Here is a 15,432-nt window from a genome sequence, read left to right as displayed (position 1 = left end):
AAAATCTTTAGCCAAAGAAGGGGATTGGGCCGCCGTCAGGTTTCAGGCGTGTGGCATTGTCGGGGACTCACTAATGACTCCAGCAACTCCACCGCGCTTCCAGGACTCAGTTCGGGGCCTTCGCTGGTGGGTGAAGTCCTCGGTGCTCGTTGAATCGCGTGTTGGTGTTACTACGCCATCGCATGTTGTGGGGAGCTTCACTACCGCCACCATATCTGGTATGGACTGCGCTCCCAAGTTCACCAATCCATCTGCCTCGAGTAGGATTTATCAATGTCAAGAATCGTGTAGTCAATCGCCGGTTTGCGCAACGCCGGCGAACTTCGTGGTCGCGTTGGTGGGCGCCGCCGCGCGTCTGATGGAGGGAGGTGAAGCCGCTCGGGCCGTTGGATCTTATTCAACGGTCACGATTAGATCTCAGGGAAATCAGATGTGTGACGTTGGATGGCCGGGGGTTGGCTGAGAGTAGATTGTTGCATACCTATTCATAGGATTCATCCGCGCCGTTCGATCTAGATCGGGCGCATAGAAAATGATTCGGTTATTTTAAATCTGCGCCGTGGATCTCGGATCCAAGGGCAGTTATTGTGTACCGGTTTCAGGTGAGGTTGTTTTAATCTGGGCCGTCCGCGCGATATCCTGCAGCCAGATCTTTCTGATACCCCTTTGGTTGCGCAATTTGTTAAAGAGCCCCCTGGTAAACAGAAAATCAACCCGCAGTCCCTGCGCAGGGCGGATTGTCTCTTAGAAAATCTTATCCCGAGCACCCTAGGTTTCTCTGTTATAGTGCGCCCAGTCCAGAGCTGTTTTAATTTGATTAAATGAATTGGAAATTTGATTTTTAATATGAAAATAAACCCTATAACTTGTGAAATTCATAAAAAACTCATATGAACTCCAAATTAATCCATTCCACTTTCTAAATTTTTGTAATTTTATTCTATATCACTTAGAGTCTCTGTTTTGACATGAAAACAATAAGAAATTTAATTTCCCACTTAATCCTATTTAAAGCACATAAAACCTTTCAAAATTCATAACTTAAAATCTATAACTCCAAAAATTGTGATTCCTGTTCCTAGGATTTTATTTTAACATGTAGATTATTACTGTGTATTTAGTTTATATGTTTGGTGTAATGTTAATTTCTCTATATGCACTGTGCTTGTTTGTATTGTGGCGAGTAGAAGAGCCCGTGACCGAGGATCCTGGTGAGCAGCAGGTTGAAGTAGCTGAGCAGGAGCTCATTGAAGGCAAGTTGTGCCCTTGACCACTTTTTATCTAATAATGTTCTTTAATATCACTTATCAATGCATAGGTTAATTTTGATGGGACCCAATAGGTCACCCTAGATTGTTTATCTCATTACCTTGTTTACCCCTGACTAACTTGGGTAGTTTGCTATTGCTTTACCTGGTTTTGGGATAATCATTTATTACCTCTATGTTCCAATTCTTTTTGTTATTCTATTTATGTTCATGTTGAGATCATTAATGTTAATTGGAACATAGAGCTTAACTTGAGTAACACGTGCCACCACAAGGGTTTAATGGGACGCCCTTGGCTGACTAATTAGGAAAGCTAGTGGAAGACTACCTTACCCGAAAGGGGCAAGGGCAGTAGGGGAGTGGTCAGTGTAGGGAGGTTTTTGTTTGATTTTGCTGCGATGGCGGTCAGACAAAAACCCTGCATTGGAACTTCCTATAAACTGTAGCGGGTTTTCGGAAGCTAGTGGAACTTTGTAAAGGCCTCGTAGTGTTGCCCTGCCGCGCTTCCTAGGTAGAGGTGTATGGGATTCGCGACCCCTTGGCAGATGGGTAGCATGACTTGTGGGTAAAGGGTACAACCTCTGCAGAGTGTAAAACTGGTATACTAGCCGTGCTCGCGGTCATGAGCAGCTCAGGACTCTCTGATGTTTAAATTATGGAACTTAAATTCAATTTTGTCATTTGCATTGCATGGGATTATTATTAATTTGTTCTATTACTTTATTTATGGTTTGGTATTTACTTACACTTAGTAACTGCTAATAAAATTTTGACCAACTACTTAAAAGCAATGCTCAGCTTTAACCCCTATCATTGATTAGCCTTACACATCACATGAACTCACACCTTTGTGAGTTTATGTCCACTGGTTCCCCACAACTTGTTGAGCTATGATCATGTGTGAGCTCACCCTTGTTGTCTCACACCCCCCCCCCCACAGGAGAAGAGCAGGTGGTTCAGGAGGAGCCACAAGGCGAGGAGTATGATCTGATCTAGGTGGCGTTTCTCAGTTGACATTGGCGCCGACGATCCTTAGTTTGATTTATCTTTATTACTTTATTTTGTAATAAGTCTTCCGCTATGTAATAAATACTCTAACGTTTTATGACATTTATCTCTATACACTCTGTTATTATATATGTTGTCCTCTTGGCGCATGTATGAGATGCACCTGGCTTTGTTCCTTAAAGCCGGGTGTGACAGAAGTGGTATCAGAGGAAATGTTGACTGTAGGACGAAACCTAGATAGAAATGGACAAATCCCTTACCTACTTATCTTACTCTGATTCTTTCTATACTCATCTTGTCTTGATCCTGTCTCACCTTTTGCTATTCTACTCTGATTAATCTTATCTTTTCTACTCTAAGACAAGATGGATTTCACACCTTGGAATCCTACCACTATGACCTTTTTAAGAGATAGGGATCCTAAGACAAAATTTAAAACTACTTTCTTTATTGATTGGTTGATTGTGCTGATGAATAATGCTTGATTTGCTTCTTTGATTGATTGAAACATTATAGTTGGGCATCTTAGCATGTACCACCATAAGGTAATGTATTAGCTTTAGTGGATAACACACTAATCTACCTAGCTAATAAATCCCCCACAGTAACATTCCTCGTAATTACTCGCCTTGTCTACAATCCTTTCTTTCGTACCCTGTGTTTCTAACCCAGATGGGCTACCCCTATAGTGTTAGAAGAGAGCGCTATAGACATGATCCTTGGAGTGTCATGGTTAAGAAAGGCAAAGGTAGTTTATACACTATGCTAAAGGAACCGTAGAGCTCACCAGTTCCAAAGAAGAAAGATTTGAAGTTGAAGTTGCAGTAACTACCACCATCGGACCAGTGGCATTCTTAGTAGATGAGAAGTTGGTGGGTGACAACATCCGTGCAGTTAGGAATTTTCCGGATGTCTTTCCAGAGGAGTTACTAGGGATGTCACCTGATAGAGAAGTTGAGTTTGTTATTGATCTCTTACCTGGAACCGCCCCTATTTCTAAACGGCCATATAGGATGTCCGTAGAGGAGTTGAAGGAACTTAAGAAGCAGTTAACTGAGTTACAAGACGCTGGGTACATTCGTCCGAGTTCCTCACCGTGGGGAGCACCGGTTCTGTTTGTATAGAAAAAGGATGGATCACAAAGAATGTGTGTGGATTATAGATCTCTTAATGATGTTACGGTGAAGAACAAGTATTCGTTGCCCCGTATTGAGGATTTATTTGATCAGATGAGAGGTGCTAGAGTATTCTCGAAGATTGATCTCCGATCCGGTTACCATCAGATGAGGATTAGACCATCGGATATTCCCAAGACGACTTTCTCGACTCGATATGGATTATATGAGTTTACTGTTATGTCGTTTGGATTAACCAATGCACCAGCTTATTTTATGAACTTAATGAACAAGGTGTTTATGGAGTACTTGGACAGATTCGTCGTGGTGTTCATCGACGATATTCTTAACTATTCTAAGAGTGATAGTGATCACGAGGAACATCTGAGATTGGTGCTACATAAGCTACGAGATAACCAGCTATATGCCAAATTCAGCAAGTGCGAGTTTTGGATTGGCGAGGTGCCATTTCTTGGTCATATTATTTCTAATGGAGGAATTTCAGTGGATCCTGCTAAGGTTAAGGAAATAATGGAGTGGAGAGTACCCACTACAGTTACTGAGATTCGGAGTTTCTTGGGATTAGCAGGCTATTATCGGAGATTTATTGAAGGATTTTCTAAGATTGCTAAACCTATGACTTCACTTTTGGAGAAAGGAAGAGAATTTAAGTGGGATGAAAAGTGCCAAGACAGCTTTGTTAATTGAAGAAAAGATTGATGTCGCCACCAGTGTTGGTTATGCCAGACCTACAGAAAGGATTTGATATCTATTGTGATGCATGTGGCCAAGGCTAAGGATGTGTGCTCATGCAGGAAGGACATGTGATTGCCTATGCTTCTCGTCAGTTACGCAAACATGAACTGAACTACCCCACGCATGACTTGGAATTGGCAGCCGTTGTGCATGCGCTTAAGATTTGGAGACATTATATCATGGGGACCAAGTGCCAAGTATATACGGATCATAAGAGTTTGAAGTATATATTCACTCAGAAGGATCTCAACCTTAGGCAACACCGTTGGTTGGAGCTTATTAAGGATTATGATTTGGAAATTCGCTATCACCCGGGCAAGGCGAATTTGGTTGCAGATGCCTTGAGTCGCAAGGAGCATGTTCATTCAGCTATTGTTGCCCAGCTACCCGACGAGATTGTTGAGGATTTCAGGAGACTTAACCTGGGGATAGTTGCTCATACTGAAGGAGTTACTATTGATGTGGAACCTACTTTGGAGCAAGAGATCCGCAAAGGACAAATTGGTGATGCTAAAATAAAAGAGATCAAGGATCTGATTACTGAAGGTCGAGTTCCGGAGTTCACGGAAGATGAGCAAGGCACCGTATGGTTCAAGGATAGGATGTGTGTCCCTGATATTAAAAGCCTTCGAGAGACTATTTTAAAGGAGGCACATGATTCGGATTATTCTACTCATCCTGGTAGTACCAAGATGTATCAGGATTTGAAGCAGAAATACTTGTGATATGGATTGAAGAGAGATGTGGCTACACATGTGGCTATGTGCGAGGTGTGTCAAAGAGTTAAGGTTGAACACCAGAGGCCAGCTGGACTACTGCATCCACTGAAGATACCCGAGTGGAAGTGGGAAGAGATTGGCATGGATTTCATTACTGGATTGCCTCGCACCCAGAAAGGATATGATGCTATATGGGTGATTGTGGATAGATTGACTAAAGTGGCTCACTTTATTCCTGTAAAGACTACTTATAAAGGTTCTCAACTAGCAGAGTTATATATGGCTCGGATTGTGTGTTTACATGGAGTACCAAAGAAGATCGTGTCTGATCGAGGTTCACAATTTACCTCAAGATTTTGGAGAAGCTTTCATGAGAACATGAGCACGAAGTTGAATTTCAGTACGGCTTATCACCCTCAGACTGATGGACAGACTGAAAGGACTAATCAAGTATTAGAAGATATGTTGAGAGCATGTGCCCTTCAGCATGGAGGAAGTTGGGATAAAAGTCTACCTTATGCTGAGTTCTCATATAACAATAGCTATCAGGCCAGTCTGAAGATGTCACCTTTTGAAGCTTTATATGGGAGGAAGTGCAGGACTCCTTTGTATTGGGATCAGACTGGAGAAAGACAATTCTTTGGGCCTGAATTGATTCAAGAAGCAGAAGAACAAGTCCGTATAATTCGAGAGAATTTGAGGGTGGCTCAAACCAGGCAAAAGAGCTATGCTGATAATAGAAGGAGACCACTGGAATTTGAAGAAGGAGATTATGTGTATCTCAAGGTGTCACCACTTCGTGGAATGAGGAGATTCAAAGTCAAGGGAAAATTGTCCCCTCGCTATATTGGACCATTCTTGATCGTTATGCGAGTTGGGGAGATGGCATACCAACTTGAGTTACCGGATAGTCTATCGGATGTGCATAACGTGTTCCACGTATCTCAACTAAAGAAGTGTCTTCGTGTTCCCGAGGAACAGTTACCCATGGATGAGCTCAGTGTTCAAGGTGATTTGACTTACACGGAGTACCCGATCAAGATTTTGGATACTTTGACTCGAGTTACAAGAAATAAGGTGATAAAGATGTGCAAAGTCCAATGGAGTCACCATGGCGAAGATGAAGTAACGTGGGAAAGAGAAGAAGAGCTTCGCATAGATTTTTCCCACCTTTTCCCTCGTTCTTCTTAAATCTCGAGGACGAGATTATTTTTAAGGGGGGTAGGATTTGTAACACCCACTTTGTAATTTGCTAGAAATAATACCAATAGGGAAACAATTTCTCTTCATGTGAGTGTGATCTTTATGCATCATCTTATGTGAACATCATGCCCAAAAACAATTAATAAAAATATATACTACCAAATTATGCATCATGCTCGATTTTATTCTGTGTGCATTTTGTGACAACATACAATAATGTGAGAAAGAAATATAGCAAAGTCCAAAGTGGAATTTAATATCTAAAGGAAAATTCAAGAATTTAGAAAAAAAAAAGAGAAGAAGAAAAATGTTAGGTGAATAAAAATAAGTATATATATTATTCTTATACAAATTAGAGTTTGAATTTGTATAGTTGACTCAAAGGTGAAATTCATATTCAAATTCAAAATTTATTCAAAATAATTATGAATAAGAAAAACAGAAAATAAAAACAAAAAGGGAAAGATCCCATACCTGGGCTTCGGCTACGAATTCGGCCCACCAGAGAAAACCCTCTGCACGGCCCACTTTTGTCACGCGCGCGCCGACACAATGGGGCCAGCATCTCAGCTATGTCATGCGCGTGTGCCTGGTGACTGCTCTGTGGGTCCCCCTGGTCAGGGACTTCTTCTTCCCCAACAGAATTCCGCCATCCGCGTGCTGGTCGGAATCTCCAAGCCTCACATCCCATGGACGCCGCTTTGTCCTTGCGTGTCTCGCTGGCCAGGTGGGCCCCGATGTCAGCTTCACCTCCGTTGGAACGAACTCCTGCGCCCCTCGTCGATCCGCTCGGGGCCGTAACCAAATCCGCATCTACCGCCATGGATGTTGACCCGGGGTTTTCGCTGGGGCCGTTGCAACGACTCAAGGCGAGTATTGCACCAGCCTCCCCTGGTTCCGTGCCTATAGACCACCTGCGCACCCCTGGTGCGTTATCGGGCCAGCTAAGGATATCGCGTGGAGGGAGCTCAAAGCCGCCGCTGCTAGCCTTGTCATCTCTCGCCTTAGTGCTCGCCTTCGTGCCGACCCCTCTCTGGTCTCTCCTCGTGTCCGCGGCCTCTCTGCCAGCCTGCCATCAAATTCGCTGCCGCCTGTGCAGTTGGGGGCATAATCAACCGCGTACCGTGGGGTTCCTCAACCACGCTCTCCGCCGCCAAAGAAGGGGATTGGGCCGCCGTCAGGTTTCAGGCGTGTGGCATTGTCGGGGACTCGCTAATGACTCCAGCAACTCCACCGCGCTTCCAGGACTGAGTTTGGGGCCTTCGCTGGTGGGTGAAGTCCTCGGTGCTCATTGAATCGCGCGTCGGTGTTACTACGCCATCGCATGCTGTGGGGAGCTTCACTACCGCCACCATATCTGGTATGGACTGCGCTCCCAAGTTCACCAATCCATCTGCCTCGAGTAGGATTTATCAATGTCAAGAATCGTGTAGTCAATCGCCGGTTTGCGCAACGCCGGCGAACTTCGCGGTCGCGTTGGTGGGCGCCGCCGCGCGTCTGATGGAGGGAGGTGAAGCCGCTCGGGCCGTTGGATCTTATTCAACGGTCACGATTAGATCTCAGGGAAATCAAATGTGTGCCGTTGGATGGCCGGGGGTCGGCTGAGAGTAGATTGTTGCATACCTATTCATAGGATTCATCCGCGCCATTCGATCTAGATCGGGCGCATAGAAAATGATTCGGTTATTTTAAATCTGCGCCGTGGATCTCGGATCCAAGGGCAGTTATTGTGTACCGGTTTCGGGTGAGGTTGTTTTAATCTGGGCCGTCCGCGTGATATCCTGCAGCCAGATCTTTCCGATACCCCTTCGGTTGCGCAATTTGTTAAAGAGCCCCCTGGTAAACAGAAAATCAACCCGCAGTCCCTGCGCAGGGCGGATTGTCTCTTAGAAAATCTTATCCCGAGCACCCTAGGTTTCTCTGTTATAGTGCGCCCAGTCCAGAGCTGTTTTAATTTGATTAAATGAATTGGAAATTTGATTTTTAATATGAAAATAAACCCTATAACTTGTGAAATTCATAGAAAACTCATATGAACTCCAAATTAATCGATTCCACTTTCTAAATTTTTGTAATTTTATTCTATATCACTTAGAGTCTCTGTTTTGACATGAAAACAATAAGAAATTTAATTTCCCACTTAATCATATTTAAAGCACATAAAACCTTTGAAAATTCATAACTTAAAATCTATAACTCCAAAAATTGTGATTCCTGTTCCTAGGATTTTATTTTAACATGTAGATTATTACTGTGTATTTTGTTTATATGTTTGGTGTAATGTTAATTTCTCTATATGCACTATGCTTGTTTGTATTGTGGCGAGTAGAAGAGCCCGTGACCGAGGATCCTGGTGAGCAGCAGGTTGAAGTAGCTGAGCAGGAGCTCATTGAAGGCAAGTTGTGCCCTTGACCACTTTTTACCTAATAATGTTCTTTAATATCACTTATCCATGCATAGGTTAATTTTGATGGGACCCAATAGGTCACCCTAGATTGTTTATCTCATTACCTTGTTTACCCCTGACTCACTTGGGTAGTTTGCTATTGCTTTACCTGGTTTTGGGATGATCATTTATTACCTCTATGTTCCAATTCTTTTTGTTATTCTATTTATGTTCATGTTGAGATCATTAATGTTAATTGGAACATAGAGCTTAACTTGAGTAACACGTGCCACCACAAGGGTTTAATGGGATGCCCCTGGCTGACTAATTAGGAAAGCTAGTGGAAGACTACCTTACCCGAAAGGGGCAAGGGCAGTAGGGGAGTGGTCAGTGTAGGGAGGTCCTTGTTTGATTTTGCTGCGATGGCGGTCAGACAAGAACCCTGCATTAGAACTTCCTATAAACTGTAGCGGGTTTTCGGAAGCTAGTGGAACTTTGTAAAGGCCTCGTAGTGTTGCCCTGCCGCGCTTCCTAGGTAGAGGTGTATGGGATTCGCGACCCCTTGGCAGATGGGTAGCATGACTTGTGGGTAAAGGGTACAACCTCTGCAGAGTGTAAAACTAGTATACTAGCCGTGCTCGCGGTCATGAGCAGCTCAGGACTCTCTGATGTTTAAATTATGGAACTTAAATTCAATTTTGTCATTTGCATTGCATGGGATTATTATTAATTTGTTCTATTACTTTATTTATGGTTTGGTATTTACTTACACTTAGTAACTGCTAATAAAATTTTGACCAACTACTTAAAAGCAATGCTCAGCTTTAACCCCTATCATTGATTAGCCTTACACATCACATGAACTCACACCTTTGTGAGTTTATGTCCACTGGTTCCCCACAACTAGTTGAGCTATGATCATGTGTGAGCTCACCCTTACTGTCTCACACCCCCCCACAGGAGAAGAGCAGGTGGTTCAGGAGGAGCCACAAGGCGAGGAGTATGATCTGATCTAGGTGGCGTTTCGCAGTTGACATTGGCGCCGACGATCCTTAGTTTGATTTATCTTTATTACTTTATTTTGTAATAAGTCTTCCTCTATGTAATAAATACTCTGACGTTTTATGACATTTATCTCTATACACTCTGTTATTATATATGTTGTACTCTTGGCGCATGTATGAGATGCACCTGGCTTTGTTCCTTAAAGCCGGGTGTGACAATTAGCTTATATCTAGGATCACCTCGAATTAATTGAACTTGTGTAGGGTTAAGAAATACGAGGGATCTAAGAATAACCTTGACCATCTCATGGTCATCCCATTTTTCGCTCCCGAGGTTGCGCACTTGGTTCACCAAGGTCTTCAAGCGGTTGTACATTGCTTGTGGATCCTCCCCATGGTGAAGCATGAAGCGACCGAGCTCCCCCTCGATCGTCTCCCGCTTGGTGATTTTTGTCACCTCATCTCCTTCGTGTGCGGTCTTTAGTACGTCCCAAATTTCCTTCGCACTTTTTAACCCTTGCACCTTGTTATACTCCTCTAGACTTAGAGAGGCAAGGAGTATAGTGGTTGCTTGGGAGTTAAAGTGGTGGATTTGGGCCACCTCGTCCGAGTCATAGTCTTCATCCCCTACGGATGGTACCTGTACACCAAACTCAACAACATTCCATATGCTTGTGTGGAGTGAGGTTAGATGGTGCCTCATTTTGTCACTCCACATATTATAATCTTCACCGTCAAAAACTGGTGGTTTGCCTAATGGAACGGAGAGTAAAGGAGTACGCTTTGAAATGTGGGGGTAGCGTAGGGGGATCTTACTATACTTCTTGCGCTCTTGGCGCTTAGAAGTTATGGACGGCGCATCGGAGTCGGAGGTCGATGGTGATGAAGAGTCGGTCTCGTAGTAGACCACTTTCCTCATCCTCTTGTGCTTGTCGCCTCTCCGATGCGACTTGTGGGAAGAAGATTTCTTCTCCTTCCCCTTCCCTTTGTTGGAAGAGTCCTTTTTCTCCTTCCTCTTGGTACGGGACTCTTCCAATGAAGTGCTCCCGTGGCTCGTAGTGGGCTTGTCGCCGGTCTCCATCTCCCTCTTGGTGTGATCTCCCGACATCACTTCGAGCGGTTAGGCTCTAATGAAGCACCGGGCTCTGATACCAATTGAAAGTCGCCTAGAGGGGGGTGAATAGGGCGAAACTGAAATTTACAAAATTAATCACAACTACAAGCCGGGTTAGCGTTAGAAATAATAACGAGTCCTAGAGAGAGGGCGCAAAACAAATCACAAGCGAATGAAGAGTGTGACACGTGGATTTGTTTTACCGAGGTTCGGTTCTCGCAAACCTACTCCCCGTTGAGGAGGCCACAAAGGCCGGGTCTCTTTCAACCCTTACCCTCTCTCAAACGGTCCCTCGGACCGAGTGAGCTTCTCTTCTCAAATCAAATCGGGAACAAAACTTCCCTCGCAAGGACCACCACACAATTGGTGTCTCTTGCCTCGGTTACAATGGAGTTTTGATCACAAGAACAAGTGAGAAAGAAAAGAAGCAATCCAAGCACAAGAGCTCAAAAGAACACGGCAAATCTCTCTCGCTAATCACTAAAGCCTTGTGTGGAATTGGAGAGGATTTGATCACTTGAGTGTGTCTAGAATTGAATGCCTAGCTCTTGTAAGTGGTTCAGAAGTGGAAAACTTGGATGACTTGAATGTGGGGTGGTTGGGGGTATTTATAGCCCCAACCACCAAACTAGCTGTTTGGTGGAGGCTGTCTGTCGTATGGTGCACCGGACAGTCCGGTGCACACCGGACATGTCCGATGCGACAGCCATGTCACCAGGCCGATAGGGTCCCGACCGTTGGAGCTCTGACTTCTGGGGCCCGCCTTGATGTCCGGTGGCGCACCGGACATGCACTGTAGAGTGTCCGGTGCGCCAGCATGGGCGTGTCTGACTTCTGCGCGCGCTGGCGCGCATTTAATGCGCTGTAGGTAGCCGTTGGTGCCTGAAGTAGTCGTTGCTTCGTTGTCACACCGGACAGTCCGGTGTACACCGGACATGTCCGGTGAATTATAGCGGACTAGCCGTTGTGAATTCCCGAAGCCGACGAGTTCAGAGTCTCTTCATCCTTGGAGCACCGGACACTGTCCGGTGTACACCGGATAGTCCGGTGAATTATAGTGCGACGACTCTGAGAATTCCTGAAGGTGCGAAGTTCAGCTTGGAGTCCCCTGGTACACCGGTCACTGTTCGGTGGTGCACCGGACACTGTTCGGTGGCACACCGGACAGTCCGGTGCGCCAGACCAGGGTGCCTTCGGTTATCCCTTTGCTCCTTTGTTTGAACCCTTTCTCTTGATCTTTTTATTGGCTTATTTGTGAACCTTTGGTACCTGTAGATCTTATAGACTTGGGCAAACTAGTTAGTCCAATTATTTGTGTTGGGCAATTCAACCACCAAAATTAGTTTAGGAAATAGGTGTAAGCCTAATTCCCTTTCACCAGGCCAATGACAACAGGTGTTTCACTTGTGGTAACACTGGGCATTATGCCAAGAATTGCCCCAGAAACCAGTAGAGGCAGGGGCAGAATGCCAATCAGAACCAAGGCAAGAGGCAGAAGGTGCAAGTGAAGCAAGGCAGGCTGAACTTCACTACCAAGGCAAGAGTCATGACTGGTATCTTTTTAGTTTTGAATTATCCTGCTATTATTTTTTTTGATTCGGGTGCATCACACAGTTTTATCAGTGCCAAATTTAGTGCCAAGTGTCAGTTACCTTTTCACCACACCAACGGGGGTATCACAATTTCAACACCGGGAGGCAGGGTTGCCACCAACCAAATCAACCGGCAAGTGCCTATAAAATTAGGTAGTCTGGTGATTAGGACCACCCTTCTCATCTTAGGATTGGATAGCGTGGACATCATATTGGGAACGGATTGGTTATCCAGGCATCAGGCAGTGTTGGATATTGCAGCAAGGGCCATTGAGATTCACTCCCCTGCTTATGGCGAGACTACTTTATATTTGCCTGACCAGGGTTGCACCCATTCTTGTGCATTCACTCTGATAGAGTCCCCAGTTGAGAGGATCCCAGTAGTCTGTGACTACCCAGATGTCTTTCCTAACGAATTGCCAGGAATACCACCTGACAGAGACATCGAGTTCGCGATTGAATTACAGCCTGGGACTGCTCCTATATCCAAGAGACCTTATAGGATGCCTCCAGCGGAATTGGCAGAGTTGAAAAAGCAACTACAAGAGTTGTTGGACAAGGGGTTCATTCGCCCAAGTACTTCACCATGGGGATGTCCGGCCCTATTTGTGAAGAAAAAGGATGAGAGTTTGAGAATGTGTGTTGATTACCGCCCTCTCAATGCGGTGACCATCAAGAACAAATACCCACTGCCCCGCATCGATGTTTTGTTTGATCAGTTGGTGGGAGCCCAGGTATTCTCCAAGATAGACCTTCGCTCGGGCTACCATCAGATCAAGATCCGTGCCAGTGATATTCCGAAGACGGTTTTCTTGACCAGATATGGGCTCTATGAATTTTTGGTGATGTCTTTTGGGCTGACCAATGCCCCGACTTATTTCATGTACCTGATGAACTCAGTATTCATGCCAGAGCTGGACAAATTTGTAGTGGTTTTCATTGATGATATCCTGGTCTATTCCAAGAATGAAGACGAGCATGCTAAGCATCTGCACATCGTGCTTCAGCGACTGCGCGATCATCGTCTCTATGCTAAGTTGTCTAAGTGTGAATTCTGGCTAGGGGAAATTAAATTCTTGGGTCACACAATTTCTCAGGATGGGATATCAGTTGATCCTGAGAAGGTACAAGAAGTAATGGATTGGAAACCTCCTACCACAGTGAGACAGATTCGGAGTTTTCTGGGATTAGCAGGGTATTATCGACGATTCATTCCGGATTTCTCTAGAATTGCCAAGCCAATGACCGAACAGTTGAAGAAGGGAGTCAAGTATAATTGGAGCCAGAAGTGTGAAGATGCCTTTCATACACTAAGGCAGCATTTGACCACAGCCCCAGTGCTAGCTCAACCTGATAACACCAAGCCCTTTGAAGTTTATTGCGATGCTTCCGGTACTGGATTGGGATGTGTCTTAATGCAAGATAACAGAGTAATTGCTTATGCCTCCCGAGCACTCAGACCCCATGAGCAGAACTACCCCACCCATGATCTGGAGTTAGCAGCTGTGGTTCATGCTCTTAAGATATGGAGACATTACCTGATGGGAGCTCATTGTAACATTTACACTGATCATAAGAGTCTCAAATACATTTTCACTCAGGCAGATCTAAATATGAGGCAGAGAAGATGGTTAGAGCTAATCAAGGACTACGATTTGGAGGTGCATTACCATCCTGGCAAAGCCAACGTTGTGGCGGATGCCTTGAGCAGAAAGGTCCAGTGCAATTGTATGAGCATGGATGCAAGAGTCACCACCCTGTGTGATGAGTTGTGCAAACTGAACCTGGAAGTTGTTTCTTCAGGTGCTTTAAATTACATCTCGGTGGAGCCCACATTACAAGAGCAAATAGTCAGGGCACAGATTGAAGACAAGGGTGTTCAGGTTATTAAGGAAATGATCAAGCAGAAAGCAGAAAAATACAAATGCTTCCGGCAGGACAGCAAAGGAATCCTATGGTTTGGAGATCGATTGGTTGTGCCCAAGAACCCTGAGCTCAGAAGGAAGATATTGGATGAAGCTCACCTTTCAAAATTCTCTATGCACCCGGGCAGCAATAAGATGTATCATGATCTCAGATCCTTATACTGGTGGACCAGAATGAAGAGGGAAATTGCTAAATATATCTCTGAATGTGACACCTGCCAGAGAATCAAGGCCAGTCATTTGAAGGTAGCAGGCCCTTTGCAACCCCTTCCCATACCATCTTGGAAATGGGAGGACATTTGCATGGATTTTATCGTGGGATTGCCCAATACCTCCCGGCACCATGATTCCATTTGGGTTATTGTGGACAGATTGACCAAGACCGCTCATTTCTTACCAGTGCATACCACCCACAAGACCGAGAAATATGCAGAGATCTATGTTGATCAAATAGTGCGTTTGCATGGCATTCCGAAGACATTGTATCTGACAGAGGAGCATTGTTTGTGGCACGCTTTTGGGAGCAGCTACAAGAATCACTTGGGACCCAGGTAATACGAAGCTCAGCATACCATCCTCAAACAGATGGCCAGACAGAAAGAGTAAATCAAATCCTCGAAGACATGTTGCGAGCCTGTGTGCTACACTATGGTAAAAATTGGGACAAGTGTCTTTCCTTGGCGGAATTCTCCTATAATAACAGCTATCAGTCCAGTTTGAAGATGGCACCTTTTGAGGCCTTATATGGGAGAAGGTGTAGGACACCGCTAAATTGGTCACAAGCCGGAGAGAGAGAAATTTTTGGACCAGATTTGGTACTTGAAGCAGAGGAAAGGGTCAGAGTTATAAAGAAGAACCTAGAAGCTGCTCAGGCTAGGCAAAAGAGCTATCATGACAAGAGAAGGAAGCCTCTACAGTTTGAAGTGGGAGACCATGTTTATCTTAAGGTGTCACCCACTAAAGGTGTTCAGAGATTTGGAATCAAGGGTAAGTTAGCTCCTCGCTACATTGGACCCTATGAGATCAAAGCAAGTTGTGGACCCGTAGCCTATCAATTGGAATTGCCACCCCACATGTCAGCAGTTCACAATGTGTTCCATGTATCTCAGCTGCGGAAATGTGTCCGCCTACCCACTGAAGTGCTACCTGAACCAGACATTGAGATAGAACCAGATTTGTCCTATCAAGAGTACCTCGTCAAAGTGCTGGATCAAAAGGAGAGATCAACGCGGACCAAGTCGATCATAATGTATAAGGTTCAGTGGAGTCACCATTCAGTAGAAGAAGCTACGTGGGAGACTGAGGATTTTCTACGTTCTCGCTTTCCCGACTTTCTGCCCAA

Source organism: Zea mays, chromosome 2, assembly GCF_902167145.1.
Source record: "Zea mays cultivar B73 chromosome 2, Zm-B73-REFERENCE-NAM-5.0, whole genome shotgun sequence".
NCBI lineage: Eukaryota > Viridiplantae > Streptophyta > Magnoliopsida > Poales > Poaceae > Zea > Zea mays.
The sequence above is the reverse complement of the archived record's forward strand: the minus strand, read 5'-3'. Positions refer to the sequence as shown.